The following is a 15,000-nucleotide window of genomic DNA, read 5'->3' as shown; positions in this document are numbered from 1 at the left end:
CTCTTGCAGACAACCCAAGTTCGGTTCCCAAGTACAGCTCCAGGAGATCTGGTCCCTCTAGTTTCCATGGGCACTGGTACACACACACACACACACACACACACACACACACACACACACACAGGGTGGCTGGCAGCGAGTCTCAGCCACCCTCCCTGTATGAACTCTCCTCGTCAGGGTGGCCACTTGGAACTTTTTAAGCTGTTGCTCTGGCAACTGCCTTGTCATCATCAAATAATGTGTTTGCATGGATAGTGCTTCATTTGTCCCTTTAAGATAGCATCTGATACCTCTGATGGATCGCTGTTTTAAATTACCATGACAATAAAGAATTACTTATTTTGTTTCAAACATCCTGTTGGCCTGCCATATCTTTTATCTTGATAATTAGGGAGCCTTTCCCCCATATCTCCCATCGTATTAGTTACTTTTCTATTGCTATGATAAAACATCATGACCAGGGCTTATCTGGGGTTTATGGCTGCAGAGGGTAAGAGTCCATCACCATCACGGTGAAGAAGCAAGCAGGTGGCAGCCGACGGGCTTGGCAACTGGAACAGCGGAGAACTCACATCTACAAGCAGGAATCAGAGAACTAACTGGAGACGGCTCCTCAAAGCCCACCCCAGGGATGCACTTCCCGCAAGGCCACACCTCTGAAGCCTCCCCAGACACTACCACCTGTGAACCTAGCAGTCAAATGTCAAAGAACATGGGGTCGCCTCATTCCAATCACCACAGCCAGCCTACTGCCGCTTGACTTGCTTCCTCCGTGTCTCCAAAACATCTCACGCGTCTCTCAGGCTGCAGACTCTTCCCTCAACTCATGCTTCTTTCCCTCAGAGTATTATTTTACATTTACCTTTAGTTTTCTTTATTTGCTATCACTGCACCAGGAATCTGCTGAGGGCTTTGTGAGAGCTGGGAAAGTGTTCTACCACTAAGCCACCCCCCAGCCTTGAGTGACTGACTTCTGGACCTTGGCATTGCACAAGGTCTACTCACTTCCTGTGACAGAGCTCACGGAAGGTAGATGTCTCAGGGTTTCTATTGCTGTGACAAAACGCCATGACCAAAAAGCAAGTGGGGAGGAAGGGTGTACTCAGCTTTACACTTCAGCATTGCTGTTCATTCCCAGAGGAAATCAGGACAGGAACTCAAACAGGGCAGGATCCTGGAGGCAGGAGCTGATGCAGAGGTCATGGAGGGGAGCTGCTTACTGCTTTGCTTCCCATGGCTTGCTCATCCCACCTTCTTATAGAACCCAGGACCACCATGGGCTGGGTCCTCCTCCTTTGCTCACTAAATGAGAAAATGCCTTACAGCTGGATCTTGGGGCGACATTGCCTCTCTGATGACTCTAGCTTGTGTCAAGATGACACACAAAAACAGCCCAGTACAGTAGAGATTTTGAGTTCCAGCATGTCTGAAAATCTGTTCTCCTTCAGATTTGAGTAAATTCAGTAGTGTGCCAAAATCGCAAGAAATTCACTTTTCTAGAAGGCAATTATCCCCCACTTCCCCAGCCCGTGAGGAGGAGCCAGATGCAGCATTTTGGCCCTGTTTTGAAATGGCAGGCTACGGTTTCCTCTGTTCTTCCCCTTCAGGCACACCCACACAGCACCTGAGTGGGGCTCTCGCTTGTCCCTCACTCTACTGTTTCAGCACGAGGATTTCTCGAGCCAGGCCTTGGTGGCGCACGCCTTTAATCCCAGCGCTCTTGGGAGGCAGAGGCAGGCGGATCCCTGTGAGTTCGAGGCCAGCCTGGTCTACAGAGAGAGATCCAGGACAGGCACCAAAACTACACAGAGGAACCCTGTCTCAGAAAAAAAAAAAAAAAAAAAAAAAAGATTTCCGGAGAGTTTTGTTGTTTCTTCTGTCTTCTCCATTTCCTCCTCCAGAAACCACTGCCGCCTGTGATGCTGGTCCCATCCCTCCCATCCCTCTTTCCCCTTTTCTCCCATATCTTTTTTTTATCATTCATATTAGTTTATCTAGCCTTATGTACTGATCCCCACATTTAAAAGTTTCATTCTGGCTACTGTATTTATTTAAAAATTTAAGATCCAGTGCGATGGCTCAGCAGGCAGAGAGAAGCACAAGTGATTGTGTACATGCCTGACCCCTGAGTTCAATCACTGACAAAGCAGCAGGAGCGAACCAGTTCTGACCCCAAGTCCTCCCTCCACACGCACACACGCATACATGCACACATGGACACACATGCACAGATGCACACATGTACACATATACTCATGCACACATGCACCTGTCTATACACAAAATTAATAAACAAATATTTAAACTTCCCAGAAGCTGCTCTTATCCCTACTTATTGTCATTTTATAGCATTTTGGCCCTGTTTTAAAATGGCATATTTTTTTTCTTGATTAGGATTTGGGGTGTTTTGTTGTTACTGTTTGTTAATTATTCTCTTTTCTGCATAGTGGTTGGTTTTTGAACTTATTCAAGCTGGGGGTTCTTGTGTGGTCAGAGATGCCCATTTGTCAGTGGCTCATGACCACACATTCCTGGAGAGACTGGCTAGAAGCCTCCGTGTTTATGGGCATGGTGTATTGATGGCTGCGTGAGACCTCCCAGATGTCAGCCTGTAGGTTATTTTCTCTGGCAGGACTCATGGAGTTCAAGGAAGCAGAGTCCACTGAAGACACCAGGCATCCTCTACATGTGCCGCAGGCGCGGTCACTCAGTCCTGCAAACGTTCACTGGACTCTGTCCTCTGCTGATGACATCCTCATCTATTTGCTTTGTACTGTCACGTTATCACATGTGAGAAAGGAGAGGTGACAGATACCATGTGGAGTACGTGGCTCGTGGCTTTCCTCCCAAGGAGAGGTAACAGATACCATGTGAAGTACGTGGCTCGTGGCTTTCCTCCCAAGGAGAGGTGACAGATACCATGTGGAGTACGTGGCCCATGGCTTTCCTCCCAAGGAGAGGTGACAGATACCATGTGGAGTACGTGGCTTGTGGCTTTTCTCCTAAGGAGAGGTGACAGATACCATGTGGAGTACGTGGCTCGTGGCTTTTCTCCTAAGGAGAGGTGACAGATACCATGTGGAGTACGTGGCTCATGGCTTTCCTCCCAAGGAGAGGTGACAGATATCGTGTGGAGTACGTGGCTCGTGGCTTTTCTCCTAAGGAGAGGTGACAGATACCATGTGGAGTACGTGGCTCATGGCTTTCCTCCCAAGAAGTGACAGATGCCATGTGGAGTACGTGGCTTGTGGCTTTCCTCCTGTGGGACACTGTTCCCTTCATCAAGAAGGAAGGTCCCAGCCCCTCCTTCCTTTCCTGGTGGCTCTGGTTTCTGTGGGTGTGGTGGGGGATGGGGTGGTGTGTGCTTTCTCCCAGGTGTGTCTGTTTTTTTTTCTTATTCTCTTGTCCTCGCTCACCTATATTTCCAGTTGGGTTTGCTCCTTCTTCTTACACTGGCTTCTCCTCCCCTTCCTCCACTGCTGCTGCCTTTCTGGAAGTTTCTAAATGCTCCCGTTCTGCTGGTAGGGTGCACACTTTAGAGGCAGAGTGTTTTTTCTTCTGGGCCAGGTCAAGTCTTCAAACGGAGAGCTTCTGTCTGAGATACCACTCTTTTCCTGCTCGGGAGTGGGGCGTTTCCAGTCCCATCACCAGCAGAGCATGGGGATGGACTTGTATTTCTGGCACACAAGGCTGTCACCATGCAAGGAGACTGCGCAGTCAGTCCTGACCTCTGAGGGCAGCTTCCCCCGCCACGTTTTTCTCACCAGGCTCACCTGCTGCTTCACCCCCACCCACCATGGGATTTTTCATACTGTTTCTGCTCCACAGAGGTTTTTAAAACCTGTTTTTACCTTGGATTTCATGGAAAATAGTTGCTACCTACCTTGTGTATACCCAGTCCTTCATTACAGATACCTCTGCTGAGATTTCATGGTGAAGGAGGAAGGTTCAAGAAAACTATACTTCTGAGGCTGGGGACATGGCTCAGCAATTTAAAGCACCTGTTCCTTTTGCAGAGGACCTGGGTTCCATTTTCAGCACTCAGGTGATTGCTCACAACCATCCATAACTCCAGTTCCAGGGAATTCGATGCTCTCTCAGTAGTGAGGAAAAAGAGACACACAGACAGGAATCTGGGATCAGATGCTCTGGGCTCTCTGTTGGAAAAACTGTAGCACCCCAGAAGCTCGGTGTGTTTGTTATACAGAGTTGAACAGGGAAGTAGGGTTATTGCAAACAGCTAAACAAGAAGGTGGGGATACTACATACAGCTAAGCAAGGAGACGGGGTGTATAGTTTACCCCGGATGGAGGAAGCAGGGTGTATAGTTTACCCCAGATGGAGGAAGCAGGGTGTATAGTTTACCCTGGATGGAAGAAGCAGGGTGTATAGAACACCGCTGGATGGAGGAGGCAGGCTTAGCTGATCTTGGTAGGAGCAGTTTCTGTAAGGAAGCAGTCTTCTGGCTGTAAATATTCCTAGGATGGCTGGGGAAAGACTATGCTGGACATTTTCTGCACACTCTGTCAACCTCCACATGGGGACCAGAGAAAGGCTTTGCCATGCTTCTCAGTCTCACACCAGGGCCAGCTCATGATAACAACACATCTTTACTCAAGACATCATTCACTTGAGGATTCTTCTGATCCCTACAAGGTGGCAAATATTTTCCAGTCCGTACATATTTCTGCATAAGCATTTCCCCCTTTAAGCTTTGAACTTAAATATTAATAATGATAATTCTTACTGCTGTTAGACATTTTGAGTGAAAGAAAATTCTCATTTTGTGCACTCAAGCAAATGACTTAATCAATTTCTCCTTGACTTACACAAAGGAAATTAGAAGTTGAAGTTCATGCTTTAGAAGGCTTTAGGTAAGACTTCTTTCTCCTACACTGCACATCAAACTGACTTTTTACTCAATTGCTAATGATGTTGCGATAATTAAGATAAGCCTCTAAAACACTGTGCGAAGACAAATAGAAATTCCATTTGTATAGTTAGAGAAAGGTGTTGAAGTGACCATTGTCAATGGGTGCAAAATGCAGCTGTGCATCACTCTAAGTCATTCCTGGATTGTGTCTATAGATGAGTGTTCACATCTCCCATAACGTAGAATAAATTACTTCATCTAAACAAAAACAAGAAGGAGGAGGAGGAGGAGGAGGAGGAGGAGGAGGAGGAGAAGGAGAAGGAAAAGAAGGAGGAGGAGAGAAGGAGAAGGAAAAGGAGAAGAAAAGAAAGAAAAGCACCTTAATTGCAGGTGTCTTTTAGGATTGAAATCCTTTTAAGTGTGACCCATAGTAAACATAGAGGGTGCTAGGCTTTTTTATTATTATTATTTTCCTTTATGTTTTTAAAGGGTAATTTAGGGTTGAGTGTGGTGGACCTCAGCTTTACTGTCTGTGAGTGGTGTGGGGAGGAATCAGGAAACTTGGGAATGAGTAGTGAGATGGGCATCATAGCAAATGTCTAAAAAGGAAGCCTCACCAGTGTAGGAGGTGAAGCCACCTTCAGGTCAGGCAGGCGCCAGACGCAAGCATCATCTCCCACATCACTGGGGTCCTGCTAGCAATGTGGATCCCAGACCCCTCCAGACCTTTAGGCCCTGCTAATGAACTCCCATTATACTGAGAAGCTCTGCGTCCAGAGATCAGAGCTGGGTCAAACATAAAGGAGAGTGGACTTGCCAAGGTCACTGACTCGCAACAGGACCAGCTGCTGCTACAGCAAACTTTTCCTACTTCATTTTTACAGCCTCCATGATTATAATTAACCCACCATTAAGTTCCTATTTTGTTTATTTATGTTGATTGGATAACATTGCTAGGTGTTTATTTATTTATTAAATAAATTTATTAAACATTATTCTTAGAAAAGAAAAATCTTTGACTTTATTGATTATCTTTGGTGTGCATTTTCTACCTCATTAATGGCTCCTTTACCAGTATTATTTTCTTCTTTCTTTGATTTTATTCTAGTATTTATTCTAATTCTTTGGTTAACTTGTAAGAATATTAAACTTTAAATTGTCCTCTTTCCTGATATAAATGCACAAGGCTACAAAGTGTTCCCTAAGTTTCATGATAGATACACTGACAAGTTCTGACACATAATTTTGAGTTTGTTTATAGTTCTAAGTATTTTCTAATGCTTGTGAATTGTGTTTAGTACATGGACAGACTTAGATGTTTTGCAGAAGTTTTCAAATGAAGGATGTCTGATAGATACCATTTTTCTTTCTTTTTCTAATTTATTCTTTCTGCCTTTCATATCATGCTTCTGGATCCCATTCATTTCCTGTCCCCGCATATCTGCTCTCTGCCCTTGAAGCACCCCCTCCCAATAAAATTTAAGAGAAAAAAATTAAAAGGGGGGGAAATCTTGTCATGGAAGCTGTAGTGTAACACAGTGAGTCATGCAGCAAACACTTGTCCACTTATCTTTTCTTGCAAGTGTTCACTGCAAAGTTTGGTTCGAGGCCTCTGGCTTCTGCTATGCTATCCATGCGGGGCCCTCACTGGAACTCCTCTTGGTTATCCTGCTGTTGCCCTGTGATGTGGGAATCCTGCAGCTTTGGGTCTTCAGGACCAGTCCCTTCACATGCTCCAGCAGATCACAGATGGGGTGGATGGATGTTGGGGTGGGCCAACCCATAACCCATGTTTCTGGACCTGGGTAGTTGCTGGGTTGGTCAGCCCACCAGCTCTCCCTTGTCCTCACCACCAGGATGAGCTCTCCTGCATCGCCTTGGCAAGTTCACCCTTTGCAGAAATGAGCAAGGGGTGAGGCCAGTTCTCCTGCTTTCATGTCCTCAGGGTCAGATCCCCAACACCTACACCTTCAGGGCCAACTCTACTATGTTGCCCACTTGTGGCACAGGGCCACTCTCCTGAGTGCTGCAGGTGATGAGGGGAAGGAGCAGCTCTCCCATCTGTCTCAGGCATTGATAGGTGGGTGGGGGGTGAAGGAGGAGGGGAGATGACACGTCTCTCTTTCCCATTCATGCCACATATGGCAGGTGTGTAATGGGGACAGCTCTTTCATGCTCACAATATCGGGACTGGCTCACCCACACCTCCGCCAATGGGGTTGGCTCTATTGTGCTGCCCACGTGAGGTGCAGGGCCTGCTCTCCTGAGTGTTACACTAGGGGCAGACAGGGCCAGCTCTCCCACCTGCCTCAGGCATTGATGGCCAAAAGGCATCTCTCCCCGGCCCATGCCACCACATGACAGATGAGTAATGGGAACAGTTCTTCCATGCTCACAACTTTGGGGCTGGCTCTCCCATACCTCTGCCAACAGGATTGGTTCTACTGTGCTGCCCACAAGAGGTACAAGGCCTGCTCTCCCAAGTGTTGCAGCTGGGGACAGACAGGGCCAGCTCTCCCACCCTTATGACCTCAGGGCCAGCTCTCCAACCTGCCTCAGGCATTGATGAGGGGGAGTCATTTTTATTTCTAACTGAAATGAACTTTGATTAGATATTATGATCTCTATGTAATCCTTTGATATATTTGTCAAAGCAGATATAGGTATGTTAAAATTCTCTGAGAAATAAATTTTGGTAGCTTCACTCACATGTATTTGGTAACTTCTAATATATATTTAATTAATGAAAATTTCATATACACATATAATGTGTTCCCACCACTCCCCATTACTTCCCCTCAAATTCTTCCTCTATCCCCACCATCATCCCCTTCAACTTCATGTGCTCTCTCTCTTTTTTTTAACACCCTGAGGAGGCTAAAGAGAAGGCTCAGTGATTAAGAGCATTGGCTGTTTTTCTAGGGGACTAGGAGTTTGATTCCTGACACAGACATGATGGCTCACAACCCTCTGTAAATTCAATTCCAGTGATCTGACACACTCTTATGACCTCTGCAGGCACAGGATGTATGCACATTGGGCAAGCAAATCCCCCATTTACATAAACAAACAGACAAGCAAACACCCTACTGAGTCCACTTAGTGCTGCCTTATGTGCATGTGTGTAGGACCATCTAATGGAGTATGGGTAGCCTTTCAGGGGCCACATTCCTAAAGAAGAACGACTCTTCCTTTCCCAGTATCCATCAATTGACAGTAGCTTCTCAGATAGAGGTGGGATTTCATGACTGCCTCCCCCCCACCATCCACGCTGAGATTTGGGCTGGCCTGTCCTTACACAAATCTTGTGCATGTAATCCTAGTCACTGGAGATTAATGACTGCAATGACCCTGTCAAGTCCAGAAAATTCCCTTGATGCAGGTGTCTTCTGCTTCTGGCTCTTACAATCTTTTTACACCCGATTTCATGATGATCCCTGAGCCTTAGTGTGATATATACATCCCATTTAGAGCTGAAGGTGTTTAAAGTTTCTTCTCTCTGCACATTGAGCAGTTGTGGCTGTCTGTATAAACTGCTATTTCAAAAAGAAGCTTCTCTTAGAAGGTTGAAGGTGCATTCTACACATATAAAGATGAGAACTTGGGGGCAATTTGATACAATGTCCACTTTACAGAATAGTAGTATTAGGTTCTTAGTATTAGAGCCTGTGGTAGTCACCAGATTTTGACCCAGTTAACAGTACTGGGTATGTGGACAAGGCTTTAAATTCCATCAGAAAGTTGTTGGTTGCACCTGTAACATTCATGCCACTATTTCACCAGTGTGTGTATCTTGCTAGGCCAGTTGTTATTGTAACAGTATTTTCACATTCTGTTAAATACTAGATATAACTAAGTTTAGAACTATTGTATGTTTCTGGAAAATTGGTTGTTTTGTTATTCATGATGTCAGGACTTTTAGCTCTAGTAATGCTTTTTGCCTTAGTTTACTTAGTCTGATGTTGATTGAAATGTTACTACTTGAATTCTCTTTGGTTAGTATTTCATAGTACATGAATTTTTTTTACATCTATGACTTTTGTTCTTCCTTTGCTATCATGTTTAATAAATACCTTTTTGGAGGGCGGGTAAGATGTCTCTGCAGATAAATGCATTCACCTTGAAAGCCTGGTGACCTGAATTTGATCCCTGGAAACAAATAAAGGTAAAAGGGGAGAACTAACTGTTCTTAAAGTCACAGCTATGCACAAGTCCAGCCAGTCAACATTCCAGCATCAAGCTACCTGACAAGCTATAGATAGTCAATGCTGCTAGAAAAGGGGAATCAGTTTTCTTTAAAGGTGTGGCCCTTCACAGGCCAATCATGCTCCTGTGAATGGCCCCACACCCATGTACATGTGGGGAGCACAAATCAGACTCATTGATTATAGAAGTAAATATATAATAAGCAGACATTAATTTGTAGGGGAAGGAGGGGTGTGTCTAGGAGGATTTATGGATCAGAATAGGGGTGAATATGACCAAAACACTGTACATATGTATGAAGTTCTCAAAATAATTAATGAAATATTGTATTAAAAAGAGACTACTTTGTATACTACTTTAAAATATTTATAAAAGGTATTTTTCCATATGTAACTTTCTAGGTTGGCAATGACTCCACACACTGAAGATTCATCTCAGTATCTTCTGGCTTTCACTGTTTTGACTGGACATGCAATAGTTGAGGGGTACCATTGACTATGTCATTGGACATGGTCTTTATTTTCAGCTCTGTGGCTTCTAAGGTTATATCCTCTTCCCTGTCATAAATGTACTGTGATGGAACTAAGATTTACATACTTCAAATCTGCAGAAAATTCTAGCAACAATTTTAATAAAATTTATTCACTATCTTGTTATTTTCTGTTTCTGGACTCTGATTGCACACACATTGGAGTTCTGGCTCTTTATATCATGTTTTTAATCTTTGCTTCATATATTTACATGATTATTAATCTAAACTACCATTTAAATTCTTTTCAGATCCATCTTCCAGTTTATAAATACTCACTTCAGCTTTACCTACTAATCAACTTGTCTATTGATTTTTTTAAAAGCACATAATTGCCATAAATTTTTATTTTCTACTGGTTTGGGTTCATTTTCAAATCTTGTGCTATGTTCACATTTTCAAACTTCCATTTCATTTTGAAAAACACATTAGCTATAGAACATATGTATTCTTTCTGAAGAAATATGGAGACATCTAAAAGGTTGATGTCTGTCTGCTGTTTCTGCCTCTTCTCACTCATGGTATCTTGTCTCACTGTGGGTTTGACTAAGTTTTAAGATGCTTATATCCGATGCACTCTTTACATGAATGGATCTGTGAAAATCTGGGTTGGATTATATTGTTTCCCTTGAGGTCACTGGTTTCTGAGACTCATATCAGGGTCACTAAACTGAAGACTTCAGTCTAGACGCTACATGAAGTTTCCTAGAGCTCACTAATAGTGACCTGAGATAAAAATTTTGTGAGATCTGAGTTCTAGTTACAGAATTTCAGATTCTTTTTCTCTCTTCACCTGGCAGCAGGGCTGTGAGAAGAGAGCTCTTGCTATGAATTTCTGTGCAGTGGGCTTATTTCCCATTCTTATGCAGTCAGGTCTCAGCTATAAACATAGTCTGTTGCTTCCCTGACTTGAGGACATGGGTTCAACTCCAGCCCCTCATACCCAACGCACTTGTCAGAGTAGAGGCTCAAGCTCATACCTTGAGCACAAAGCTGACTTTGAAATTTGCTAGTCCCAGGGTTCTTGCTTTAATTTACTGTTGAGTTTGGTGAATCCCACACCTACAGTAATTATTTTTACATATGGCTTATGTTTTTTATTAGAAAACAAAGTATAACCACGTTTTATAAGAATAATGTGTCACTAGCCAATGAATTTCACTGCGGGAGTGAAGATGGTTATCTCAGTCAGAATTCTCTAGAGGAATAGAAGTTATAGAATAAATCTTTATATCAAAAGGGGATTGATTAGAATGATTTACTGGCTGTGGTCCAGCCAGTCCAGCAATGGCTGTCTACCAGTGGAAGGTCCAAGAATCCAGTAGTTGTTCAGTCCATGATGCTGGATGTCTCAGCTGGTCTTCAGGATACACAGGAATCCCAAACAAGTAGGCTCGAACTCTAGCGAAGCAATGGACTTGCCAGTGAAAGCAAGTAGGCAAAGAGTGCAAGCTTCCTTCCTCCACATCATATATATATATATGGAGAGAGAGAGAGAGAGAGAGAGAGAGAGAGAGAGGAGAGAGAGAGAGAGAGAGAGAGAGAGAGACAGAGATGAGAGAGGAGAGAGAGGAGAGAGACAGAGAGAGAGAGAGAGAGGAGAAGAGGAGGAGAGAGAGAGAGAGAGAGAGAGAGAGAGAGAGAGAGAGAGAGAGAGAGAGGAGAGACAGAGAGACAGAGAGACAGAGAGAGAGAGGAGAGAGAGAGGAGAGAGAGGAGAGAGAGAGAGAGAGAGAGAGAGAGAGAGAGAGAGAGAGAGAGAGAGAGAGACTGCTAGCAGAAGGTGTGGCCCAAATTAAAGATGGATTTTTCCACCTCAGAATATCCAGATTAAAAGTGGATCTTCCCATTTCAAATTATTTGATTAAGAAAAATTCCCTCACAGGTGTACCCAGCTACTTGAATTTTAGTTAATTTCAGATGTAGTCAAGTTAGTAACCAAGAATATCCATCACAGTGGTACAATAGAAAAATCTATTAATATAATCCCTCATAGTAAAACCAAATTAGTAAATCTTTAAAAATAAGTTAGATTTACTTGTTATAGTATGTGTATAGGTGTTTTGTCTGCACGTGTGTATGCATTCCATGTGTGTCTGACACCCAAGGAAGTCAGAAGAGGGCTCAGATCCCCTGGAGCTACAGTTACAGATGATTGTGAGCCACCATGTGGGTGCTGAGAAGTGAATGCTGGCCCTCTGAAAGAATAGTAAACCCTTAACCTCTGCGCTATCTTATCTTTTGGGCCCAAATCTTGTTTTCTTGTTGTTGCTGTTGTCTTTTTGAGACATTGTTTCTCTGTGTAACAGCCTTAGCTGTCCTAGAACTAGTTCTGTAGACCAGGATGGCCTCGAACTCACAGAGATCCGCCTGTCTCTGCCCGGGATTAAAGGTGTGCACCACACTGCCAGGCTTGGCCCAAATCTTAGGAAGACAAAACAAAACAACACAGCTTTCGTTGCTCTTTGAGGGTTTTGTTCAGTGTGCTTTCACCATAACTGTTATCCCTCCCCCACCTCTTCCAGATGCCCCACATCTGCCCACCCAGCTCCCTGTCCTTCTTTCATCCTTTTAAAACCCTTCAATACTAATTGGTCCCACACAAATACACTGCATGTGTGGACTTCCACCAGAGCATGGTATACTCATCAGGGGCTGCACTCTTAGAGAAAACTATGTCTCCCTCTCTGGAAGCTAAAAAGCATAGCTTGCATTTTTTATTTATTCCAGTCAGGGGGAGCTTTTTGGTTTACCTAACTGCTATATTACTACAGATGTCGTATTAGGTGTTCTTGAAAAGAAATGGGATTTAAGGGAAGTGGTGATGGCCATCTACATAAATCTTACTGTTACAGGTTTGCGTAATGTTACTATTACTCCATAAAAGTTAAGATTGTAAGAGTAATTGTACAGTAAGCAGACAGAATTATTTGTACTATACATATCATCTCAAAGTATGTACAACATGAGAATTGATTACACTAGGAAATATTTTTAGAATAATTAGGAAGACAAAAATTAAAGTATTTGAATATTATATGAGAAACACCTTCAAAAATTTTTATACTGCATAAAGTTTGGATAGGTTCGCCCTATTTACTACAATTAAGATTTAAAATTTGTATCAACAATTAGTATCAAATTTATTGATTATATATAAGTTAACTTAAAAATGAAAATACCCTTATATATTTAATTTATAAATTGTATTCTACTTACAAATCTAGTATTGCTGTTCAAAAATAAATGTCCTTTTCTCTTTGATTGATTTTTGGGTTAACCTGATCTTAATATAGTTTCCTAAACAATTAACTCCATTGCATACATATAATGTCATTTTCCTAAACATCTGACTATGTTTTACCCATGTGATAAGTATTGGAGTCCCAGTCATTGGGTATCCTCCACCAATGCAATCATCCAATCAAGCCAAACTAATAAGTCCAGGTTTAATAAACAGAGCTAAATAACTCTCAGGTGACTCTCAGGAAGGCAGGAAGGATCACACATGCCAGGTCTGGTGACCAGGTCTTAAATACCCTGTAGGCATGGTCTTGAGCAGCCCCAGAGGAGGGGCTGACCCTTGAGAGGCTTTCTGAGGGCTGGGTCTGGAGAGGGCAGCTCTAGGGGAGATCCTCAACACCATGGACAGATATACAAAACAAATTTTCCAACTTCTAAAGAAACTTACAAACTTGCTAGGCATGATTTTTATGCCTTTAATCCTAGAGGCACAGACAGGTAGATCTCTATGGGTTCAAGCCAACCTGGTCTACATAATGAGTTCCAGGCCAGCCAAGGCTATATAGCCAGACCTTTTCTCACTAAAATGAAAACCAAACCCAAACCCAAAACTAAAACCAAAGCCAAGAAACCTACAAACTTATAAACACAGCAGGCCAATTTTTCTAACAATGTTGTTGAAATAAAGTTCCATGACCTACAGTCTGACTCTATCCAAGCATGGAGGGCTGTACTGGACCAGTTCTGCAACAGGAAACCCAAACCCCAGATTTCCAAATGGAATTGAGTTGGAACTCTGTGTGCTGTGTAACAGCTGTGTGCTGCAGTTCATTTGTCTACTTGTTACTTGGTTCTCAGCCACAAGTATGGTCTCTCTTTACTCGTAAAGAGGGACATTTCACGTGACTAACGCTCATCAGAAAAGTTTACAGGAGGAAGTGATATCAAAGCTAAGACCTGAGAGATTCATTATATATTGACAAATTTTCACATGTAAATACTACCTTGAAATCTATTGAGTAATTATCATATTCAAATACTGGAAAGAAACTCATGTTCTAGAGAAGACAGACAACAAACACAAGTGTAACTAGACTAGTGTAAGCAGAGAGAGACATGTGCTCAAAACTGGGCACTAAGCAACAGAGGAATACAAAAGCATATAAGAAGAATTTCTTTCTATTTTATATTAATAAATACATTTAATATTTCCTTTGATATTCTAAAATTAAATTCAGAGGTAATATATTTACAGAAGTGTGTAACTTAAGAAACTACAGGCAATTGCATAAATGTAATATAAGAAAATCAAAAAGAAAGTAAAATAAAATCTGTAAATGTTTTTATCCATCTACGTCCACTAAGGATAATAATCCACTCTGGTGTTTCAAACCCAGGAGAGCTGCCTGCTTGAGTTCTGGGAAAGGCTGGAAGAGCAAACAGAAAACGGGAGGATTTTCCAGGGTTAGTAACTGCAGAAATCACTCACCAGAACTGAAGCTGCAGAAGGGGAAGGGTCTCGTCACCGCCACCGGGAACTGCGTATGTCCAGGCTGCTGTGGCTGCTGTTCACACCAGGAGACACCAGAAACAAGGGCAAGCAGTGTCTCCCTTGTCCCCTCCAACCTCCCCCAGCATCTGTGAGTAGATGCCAAAGGGAAGCCAGACAGCAGAGTCAAAGAAATAAATGTTTCAATTTTCAGAAGATCGGGGTTGTGTTGTTCTGTTTTGTTGAGTCAGGAACTCATGTAGCCCAGGCTGGCCTCAAACTCACTATGAAGCAGAAGATGACCTTGAACTTTGTGATCCTCCTGCCTCCACTCAGAAGTGCTGGGACTACTGGCATGAAGCACCATACAGTTTATACTGTGCTGAAGACTAAACCCAGGCCCTCATGCTCATTAGGCAAGCAATCTACCTATTGAGCTACATCCTCACCCCTTAATTACAGCTTTTAAACACAATGTTTGAGATATGGAAGAGGCCAGATGACTGAATCTACTCTTAAATAAACTGAGAGTTCAAAACAGGAAGACAGTGTTCCACTAGATATAGAAATGCTTTCTTTACATGGCATTCAGAAATAAAGGGTTAAATAGGTCTATTCAGAAGTACGTTGTCACCAGGAATGCAATGGCTACAATACAGT

This window comes from Peromyscus eremicus, chromosome 15, assembly GCF_949786415.1.
Source record: "Peromyscus eremicus chromosome 15, PerEre_H2_v1, whole genome shotgun sequence".
Lineage (NCBI taxonomy): Eukaryota > Metazoa > Chordata > Mammalia > Rodentia > Cricetidae > Peromyscus > Peromyscus eremicus.
This window is presented reverse-complemented; position numbering follows the sequence as displayed.